Source organism: Octopus bimaculoides, chromosome 7 (assembly GCF_046866305.1).
Source record: "Octopus bimaculoides isolate indiv1 chromosome 7, ASM4686630v1, whole genome shotgun sequence".
In the NCBI taxonomy this organism is placed as follows: Eukaryota; Metazoa; Mollusca; class Cephalopoda; order Octopoda; family Octopodidae; genus Octopus; species Octopus bimaculoides.
Genome location: NC_142934.1, coordinates 41,857,369 through 41,868,213, shown reverse-complemented (window position 1 = coordinate 41,868,213; position 10,845 = coordinate 41,857,369).

The window sequence follows — 10,845 nt, the reverse complement described above, 5'->3', positions numbered from 1 at the left end:
AACGTTTTCCGGAAACATACCTATGCATAGTCTTCACCCGTATGCTGAGCGTTTCACATCTTGGTTGGTTCTGATATATGTTAGTCCTGCTGTTTGGGGTTGTGTGGGAGATCATCAGTGAACGCTTGCCAAGGAGCACATTTCTGATACCGCCTCTACTCCTTTCATCATTTCTTAGCCTGTCAATACCACTATTTCTATAGAGTAATCCATGAAAGGAATAACTTTAAAACCTCGATGACTGTATCCCGCACACAGCTATAATTCCTAGGAAATAGGCGAATGCCGGTGAATTAAAATACTTAATTTCTTGACATAGCAAGAAGCGTAAGCTTAACTATATTGCTGCTAAAGTTGGAATTCCAATCGAAAGTATTTGCATTTAAATAGTCTGCAGATAGAAATTTGTACGGAAAATATTAAAATAAAAGGTACTAGGTGCTTCAACATCCTGTTGGTAATATGATTAAATCTGAAAGGCAATTTTCGATCGCCTGTATTACCATTTCATGTCCATCTTCACTGAGATCATACAGTACACTCTGTGATACTCTATCCTTCTCGGAAAGGATGTTTGTTGATGACGCTTTATACAACATATGAGTGTTTGGGGTAGGATGTTCTGCATATCAAGAATCCAGGAAAGTTGTACTTTTAAAGATTCATAGGTGCAGATTCTCAATCAATTGTCTCTAGTCGTAATTATTTTTATTTTTCAGTCGGAAAAAGATTACGTTACTGAAAAGAACCACCCCAGTTATCTCCGTTTATATCTAAGCTGACTTAACAACATTTATATTTCGAATGTCCCTTAACAGCTTAACATGCATCCCGTCACATCACTAGATGGGTTTCTGAAAGCTTAAATGTCAGTTCTGATACATTGATAAAAATATCAGTGAAAGTTGCAAAAGAGTTTTTAAAATTTAAAAGACGGGTAATATCTTTGTGACAGATCAATATTCCAAACTCCCACTCAATATCAACCAGTATAATATGTTTTCATACATATAAAAGTTCCACATACAGCTTATTTCATTACCCATCTGACCGCTAATTCCCACGTCAACATGGTTTGAGTCAATTAGATCTTACATTTTTCAAATGATAAGTTTATTTCAACATTATGATGCGTCGCCCTTCTATTTTATCGTCACAACACCTTTGGGACCATTTGTTGTAATGTATTGTGGCATCCGAGTGTAATTACATTTTGTGATAAAAAAAAAACTAACATGCGTACCCGGCGTTGCCCCAGTTCGTTAGTTCGAAAAGGTTGTGAAACTAATAAGGCGATTAACACCCCCTCCTTTAAACACCTTTTACGCTTTACAGCAATGCTAACACTTAAGCAACTCTTAAAAGGGAACCGCTCGTGTAATATTACGACAACAATCAAGTGAAAAAAATGAAGCAACAATAATGATAACAGCAACAACGGAGTATTGAAGTATGGCGTGATAATGGTAAGTCTACAAAACCTCCTTATAAACAACATATTTATTTTCCTCTGGGGGAATAAAGGCATGTAAACTGTTCCTACAACCCACTCTTGAGCAGACAACGTACTGTTGACCGTGCAAAAGGCATGGTTCGGCTAAGTAAAGTCCAACGACAGACAGCGACTGCCCCTGGGACTTATTAATGGACATGGCATAACTGAGTCTAATCGGAAACTGTTCTCTGCAGGATGTGCACGGTAAAACAGCAGCCGAAGGCACAAGGGGAATTCGCTGTATGAAGACGTATTGGCCTTTACCACAGACGTTCATAATCGTTGCTTCAATGACATTGGGAAGAAATTTTTTGATAACAAGGCGTGTATCATTGCACAACGTCAGTGGATTTAAATTCCTTATCAGCATAACAGGGCTACCTGCTTTAAGAGTAAGAATGTGTGAAGGTACACCTGATGGCTCCAAGGAATTCAAAAATTCAATGGGTTAATCAACTACCTCATCCTGATTGGGAATGATGTCTAGAGGCTGTTGTTGATTGCACTGACCGCAACGTATTTAGGAGCCAAAATGGCTCTTTAACAAAGCCAATCTAGATCTCCATTGTGGACTTCTAGGCCTGGGAAGACCCGGCACTGAAGACCCTGGAGAGTACTGGCTATTGTGCAAATGTTACTTAAGTCAACATCTTCATTTCCGTCTTCTGGAACTTCACCATTGCCAAGAAGGAGAATGTCCCTCACAAAATCTTCTGACAATGGGTCCACATGGAGGCGCGCCCTCATGTTGGATTCTAACTTCAAAGTAACAACATGACCCCATGGACGTGAAGACTTAAAACACGCCATTATTTCATCCGCACTTGTGCCTTCCAGAATCACTGGCAAGGTTTGTATAAAGTCCCCAGACAGCAAGACAGTGACACACACCATCGGCTCCTTTATGTCTCGCTTTCATTTATGCCTCGCAAAATTCTATTTAATGCCTCAAGTGCACCCTTGTGAGCCAGCGAGCAGAGTAGCGGCTATGCCTGAAGCTGCCACAGCTATTGCGATGCACTTTTGTAGCCTTAATTTTTACAAGAATGAATCTGGTTACGAACGTTTTGCCTGACCTGACAGGAGCGTTAAGGAAGAAAGCGCCACCTTTATGACCCTGGACTTGCTGAACGATTGTGTCGTAGGCGGGCTTCTGGTCAGGTTGCAGGAGTGCCTCCTTGATCTGTACATATGCGGATAGTTCAATAATGTCGTAAGTTGTTTTCCAAACAATCTCTGAAGAGAGATCATTTGAGGCAGGCCTTGCAACGGGGGGAAGCCTGTAAGTGGTCATTACGTCACCACCTAAAGCTAAAAGTCTTGTTTTCAATCTCAACCAGCGCTAGGTTGTATATGTTTACAGTAGCGAACCGAAGCTGAGCGGCTTGCCTAACGTCCTCGGACAGGTCATTCCTAAATTGCCACAAAGATTACAGAATACTGGGTGCATAATTGTGCAGTATGACAGCAAAAAGTGTTCTAGGTCTTCTAGGCGATTTGCATACACAAGCCTCCGATAAGCCGGGTTGCCACTGCCTGTAATCTTCAAGAAGAACGCGCTATTGACATGCCTTCTTGTATGTTGTAAAAACGTTTCCATCCACAGTTTTTAAATCCTGAAAGCATGTTGGGCTTCTTACTAGGTGTAGAATAAAATGGAGATGAAAGCACTCAGTCTGATTTGGGTGCACTGTATAAGCGCGCCTAAGGCATTCATCGAACTTAATGACTTCGTGCCCTCCAACATATAATCATAAAAGAAAGAGAAAAGATTGATAACTATGGAGACCTGAGAATTGAGGTCGCTAAGTTTATCTCTATTGCCATCGGAGCATTGGGTTCCATACAACCCAATCTGAAAAAAATAACATCTGAATAATTTAGAAGTATCTTACAATCTAGGTGTTTTGCAAAAGTCGACATCTCTTGGAAGTGCACGCATACTGCGTAAAATACTATCTGTCTGAGGTCGTTGTTGTGACCTGGCAAACTGTGCAAACCCCTGGTGGACAAAGTATCTTCAATTAACAACCACACGATATTGTATACTCTGCGTCGCTTATAATAATAATAATAATAATAATAATAATAATAATAATAATAATAATAATAATAATGATGATGATGATGATGATGATAATAATAATTATAATATTCATAAAATGGTTTCAGATTTTGCCACTAGGACAGCAATTTGGGGAAGTGGATGAGTCGATTACACTGACCCCAATGTTCAACTTGTATTTTTATCGATCTCAAAAACATGAAAGGCAAAGTCGACCTCGGCGGAATTTGAACTCAACGTACGGAATGACGCTAAGCATTTTGCCTGGCGTGCTAACGATTCTGCTAAATGCACAAACACACACACACACACACACAGAAACACACACTCACACACACACATATAGACACACACACATGGACACACACACACACACATAGACACACACACGCAGACACACTCACGCGTAGAAACACAAGCACGCGCGCGCGTAGTGTGTGTATTCTTCTTATTTCGGAATACATATTGTGATGAAAATTACGCATTTCATCGTAAATATACATGTATGTCTGCTCGTGTGTGTAAAGATATATGTGTGTATGAAAATATTGCTTTAAAAATACTGTTAGCTTCATAACAAGGCATCCATGTGATTGTAACAACTGTGTGTAAGAAAATATATTTCTCTTCTGTTTTCCTCTCATTCCAGTGTTTTTTTTATATATTAAAGTTGCATGGGCGTCAGATGTGATAAGTACGCGTGTCAGTGTGTGTGTGTGTGTGTGTGTGTGTGTGTGTGTGTGTGTGCGCATGTTTGTGTTTATAAATATTAGTGAATATACATGTACATAATATGTTTATATTCTGTGCGCTGATTGTCATCAGAAAAGTGACGTTTCTTTTTCCGGCAGTCTAACCGATGTGATGTTAGTTTATTCAACTATAATGAACTGCTTAAGGCTAAAGAGATTCCAAGAAGAAACTAAAGAGAGAACATTAGTCTGTATCGATTATGTGAATTTGTCGAGTCTCCACGGTAAACGATGATTGGTCCATACATAATGACTACTATTTTCGTACTGTATCCAGAAGATCTTTCGATTTTTCTATTTCACTGTTACATGTTTATAAATTTATTTGTGATTCTATATTTGTGGTGGTATGCATAGTATTATCAGTAAAAACATTTCTCTTTTTGTTATATTTCTACAACAGTTAATATACTATTAGTTATGTATATATCTATCTTTCTCTTTATCGATCTATCTATCTGTCTGCCTCTAACTATCTATAAATATACATATATAAATACATATACCAGCTTACACTTACATCCATCTAAATATAAATATACACACACACACACACACATATATATATATATATATACATACATATGCGTCTGAGTGTGTGTGCATATATATGTATGTATGCATATATATATATATATATATATATATATATATATATATATATATATACGTGTGTGTCTGTGTGTGTGTGTGTGTGTATGTATGTATGTATGTATGTATGTATCCACGTGTGTGTGCATATATATGCATGTGTATGAATGTAAGTTTGCGTGTATATTTGCGCTTGTTTATGTATAGCGTTTCCCTAAATAATCATTATTATTTCCTTCCTGATTTCAACTCTATACTCTATGAAGCAAGTTTATACAGCTTGATACACGTGCGCATATATATTTTGAGCTGGGCGGTGTTGTGTCTTTTGGGAGTACCATAGTGTGTTTGTATTCAATGTTTGTGATTTATTTTCTGGTTTTCACTGCTACTTATCTCTTTTTTTTTCTCAATATATATACATATATATATTTTTTTTGTAGAGTATATGCAATCTGATTTGTGATATTTTAAACTGATAAGAATTATTATTATTATTATTATTATTATTATTATTATTATTATTATTATTATTATTATTATTATTACTATTATTATTATTATTATTATTGTTATCATTATTATTATTATTATTATTATTGTTATTATTATCATTATTATTATTATTATTATTATTATTATTATTATTATTATTATTATTATTATTATTACTATTATTATTATTATTATTATTATTATCATTATTATTATTATTATTATTGTTATTATTATCATTATCATTATTATTATTATTATTATTATTATTATTATTATTATTATTATTATTATTATTATTATTATTACTATTATTTTAGTTGTTGTTGTGATAAGGCTAGATGTACTCTACAGATTTCCGTAACTGTGAAGTAGACGAGATTAGCTTATAGTAGTTACCGTTATAGTTAATGTTTCGCTCAGCAATATATATCCTTCGTAGAAATGCGGTTCTCTTGTTTACCGTATTTCCAAGTGTACTGAGCATTTATTCATTTTTTAAAACATTTTTTGGTTCAATACAAAGAACCTCTATTCAATGACATGCACTATTACTCAGTTCATATTCTACATTCTCGTTATTTCAATCTCCATCTCAATGTGTATAATGCAGAACAATCTTAACCTTCTCTATCAAGATGGTATTATTTTTCAATTGGGTACAACAAAAGTATATAGTGTTGAATTCCTGGATCTTTGACTTTTCGTAATAAAGTAAAGTCCTTTGTTTACTAAGACTATACAGGCAATCACATTTCTATCACGCGATAAATCATACTTATGCAGAAGTGAAGTTAGGTGCCATATTTCTGTGTCAATATAATTGGGGACGGTCAGTGTAGGGATCCTGTTAGAGTATGGCCGGTAATAAAATCAAAAATTCATATATATGACATACAAATTTCGCATATTTATTGAATGTAGTTTCTACCGCTGCCACTGCTGCTGCTGTTTCTGTCGCCATTGCACCTTATGCTGCTATTGATGATGATGATGACGATGATGATGATGACGACGACGACGATTGTTTCGTTTCTGTGGCTGCTGTTTGTGAATTGTGAATTAATAGATATTCATTGTGAGTTACCACATACTAAAGAAAACAACACAGCAGAATGTCCCACACTTAAACCACATTATGAATGCAGAGTTTAAATTAAAGGTTAACTTTCATACGACGAAAATTAAATATGGATTCACATTAGCTATAGATTGGCTCAAACAAATGTGTCAAAGAAGTACTGTATAAGTCTTTGTAGGTCATGTATGATATTCTGTTTACAAAATAAGAAAACAATACGAATAAGAGAAATCTGATTGCATATGCTAATCTTAAACTGGGATGACATAAAAACACGGCTTTCATCCTAATAGAGATCAATCGTTCTGAGCTGAGCTTCACGGAAATATAGAAGCAGGAAAATATTTTTGCATAACTAATTATATACGTGACACAAATTCTTATCAAAAATAAAGGTGTTATGTAAAACGAAAGAATACATGCCATCGTCAAGACCTTTTACCTGTTGCCTCTTTTGTGACACATTAGAAAGAGTTCAGTGCTGTCATAAACTTTCTGAGATATGATGTTGAGCCGTGTTGTCGTGGACCTACATTACCACCATGACTATGCAAAACTATACCGGGTTGTATTCTGTATAGGCGACGGAGAGAAAGGTCTTAAAAAGTTATAGGGTACAAGTAGTGGCTGCTAGACACGATGCCCTCTATACATGAAGGATGAAAAGGACAAGAAAAACTCATTCGCCTTGATCCCATGTTATATTAAAACAGAAATATGGTATCTATCCTACCTTCTGCATATGAATGATGTATCGTGTAATAAAAAATGTGATTGCTTGTGCCTTGTAAGGAAACAAAGGCTGAAGTTTAATACGATGCATAAACTTCGAACTGTCAAAAGACATTTTTGCTAGTAACAGGACGCGGTATCTCATTCTTCCAACCACAAACGGTGCAGATGTAAGATAGCAAGACAACCACAGCGTTAACACTGGTAACTAAATCATTAACACTCGGCCACCCAGGCCAGCGATGCCACATATCCTTAAGTAGTTACCGAACATATGGAGACCTAACTTGAGAAATCGAGATAACAAATTACAAATTAATGGGCCGAGTAGGTACACTTCCCTTGAAGAGCAAACACTTTCAGTGAAGAGTCTTACTCCTAGAACTTTGGAAGCTGACCAGCTTACTGTTAAACGAGATGCGTATAAAAAACAGCCTATTGCAAGTTAAGAGACTTCCAAATACATACAAGCATGAAAATATCCTTAGAGCCGTTGCAATGAACAGCAAAGATGCAATAGAACAATTATACGAAATGTGCGAGGAAGCATTCAGCGAAGTGCAGAAATTTCTCATACTACAGACAGCACAGAAATGATTAAATTGACGGAATATGTACATCATTTTATGTGTCTCCCATGTAAAAGATGTACGCCGTTACGGATCAGATATAAAATGGAACTTATGACGGAAGATTTGGGAATAGTATCTTGAAAATGATGAAAGGATCTATTCGTATGGTATATGCAGGAAAGATGTAATAATCAACGCAGTAGGTACTCTTACCAATTGCAAGTTTACTATTAGATATATGTGAGCGTGTGCGAATGTGCATGTGGGTGAGTGCCCGATTGTGCGCGAGTTTGTTTATGTATGTATGTATATGGGTGTGTGAATGGGTGCCGTTGCTTTTGAATGTACTTGTATATGTATGTGTGTTTGCTTGTGTGTGCACATATATATACATATATATATATATATATATATATATATATATATATATATATATATATATATATATATATATATACAAACGCACATGTATGATGTGCATATATACATACACATGTATACTTTGTATACATCTGTGTTCACACGCACACACACACACGCGCGCGCGCGCGCAGACACACACACACACACACATACACACACACACACACACACACACACACAAACGCATACACACAGTCTCCTTTGAAAACCCCTGTATTTTTCGGCACATCTAGATGTGTTACTTTTCAAATTTGCCTTCCAATCTAATCCAGCAACTGAGGGCTTCCTTCAATAACCTTGGATAGTCCTCTTAACTCCTTGGGATTCGTCTTTGTTGGTAGTTTTTCTATCCTTCATTTCATTATTTCTACTCATTTTATGAAAACGCGATCTATTAAATCCTGTTCACCGTCTCTGATCATGAAAAATCACCCAGCCTGGTGTCATCCTGGAAAAAGGATTTGCAGCTAAATGATCTTAGGCTATTAGGTATTGGTGTGATAGCCGTCAGCAATACCAGGATTTCTGACTCAAGTGTTCTTGCGCATATTTTTCGCAATTCGGAGATCTTTACATCTCTTACTCCATCTAGAATGGTGGAGGGGGGTCCGAGATGCTAATCGACTTTCGTAAGCCCAGTGATAAGTTGGTGTTCGTGGACGTCAGAAATTGTGAAGTTGGTGGTCTTAAATAGCCGCTTTGTATACTTTGACTAGGACAGTTCACTCAAATTGAATTCTTGGGCTCTACAAACCGCAGATTTTCGGTCTGTATTATCAGTTTAGACAACCTGCATAGACAGGGACCTAGCTACTGGAATCTGAACGCGTCTATCCCAGCGCGCAATTTTGCAGAGGTCATCAATCGGTGGTGGATGACTCACGAAAGGGCTATTAGAATTTAGTCGATAATATTTTGAAAGGATAGGTTGATACAAAATTCTAGAGCACAATGTTGGCAAACAAGTGGGATTGGCACTTGATAATTCATCAATGTGATACACACTAGGACATGTGCTAGAAGGTATGAAGAAAGGTAACGCCTTTCGATTGGCCCTGCTGGTGGGGGCGCAATATCGCAACAGAATCACAGTTTTTACTTTGACGGATCTGGAGAGGCGTGAGCTGTTCGATTCCAGATAAACGCGGGCGGCAAATCTGGAACTATGCTCATTTATTTGTAGAGCATTGGAGTCGGAACTAGAAATAAACTTTACTGCCTAACTTAAATGCTGTCGCTTCCCTAGCATAGTTTCGCGACCTTCAGTGAAAAGTCGATAGAATTTAACAGGATGGGGAAACGATAAACAGATTCCTGATGGAATACTGACCGGGGTTTTATAGTCTGCTCTACGAAATCTGTCATGATGTGCCAAACTTGCTCCCAGTCCTGTTGATAAGCGTCTACTGCAACTGGCAACAGAACGGGACAATACTCAAACGTGAAGAATGGTTTGTGATTGTGATGCTGAGAAAGGACGATAAGAATTAGAATGACTTTAGCAACTTGAGGCCCATAATTCTGTTAGATGTAAATCTGAAACATTTGGCCAAGGTGCTAACTAAGAGGTCGTCGCTTGTCGTCCATAGTTAAGTAACTGGTCTCACTCAGAGGATTTAAGGGTATTTCCACTTCGGAATAATCTCTTCAAGTATAGTAGGGCAGCTGTTGCAATCACATGGTTTCTTGCCGGCCCGAAACGCTCCGGAGGAAGCAGCTGTCCTGCAAGCGCTCATACACTGCTCGGACTTTGCTGACTGGTAGAATAATTTCGAACAGCTGCATCCTATGTAAGACGAGTTCCCCTATCAGCCGACCCATCATGAAGATGACAATGCCGCATTCCTCTATTAGGGAAAGGCAAGAAGTATTTCTCTGTCTGATGGCTCTGGCGAAGAGGTTGTGTGGTGTATGAGACTGAAATGACTGAAAACAGGCAACTTAAACTTCGGCCAATATGTCATCGACTTCTGTATATTCTAACTGAAAAGGACGTAATGGTCGAGATTGATGTGCTACACATATCTCCAGAAAATACGTTGAAATGTGGCTGAATGCAGCGAAGATGGTCCGAGTAAGTGGGCTTATTTAAGTTGTCACACGTTAGCTGATAATTAAGGAAAATAGAACTTAACATGGTACTACTGACGGGTAGGGTGGATTGGTTTTTGTGGGCATCCCCTGTTGCCACTATCTTTCACGCACCTCAATAGCGGGATAGGCTTTTTAAAGAAAATTGTGTTAATTCTTCTTGTTTGAATTGTTTGCACGTTTTTAAAGTAAATCCTCACAGTTCCATGTCTTTGTTTTGTCCTAAATGTTCTTAGCAACACTTGTGGCCACCACCACCACCACCACCACCACCACCACCACCACCACCACTACCACTACCACCACCACCACCACCACCACCACCGCCACCACCACTACTACTACTACTACTACTACTACTACTACTACTACTACTACTACTAAGGTAGCGAGTTAACAGAACTGTTAGCACGCCGGACAAAATGCATTTCATCTTTTTTTTACCTTCAGCTTTGAAATTCTGTTGAAAGCATTTTTGCCCTTCATCATTTTGGGGTCGATAAAGTAATTACCAGTCAGCACTGGGGTCTTTGATTTCTTCCGTCCCC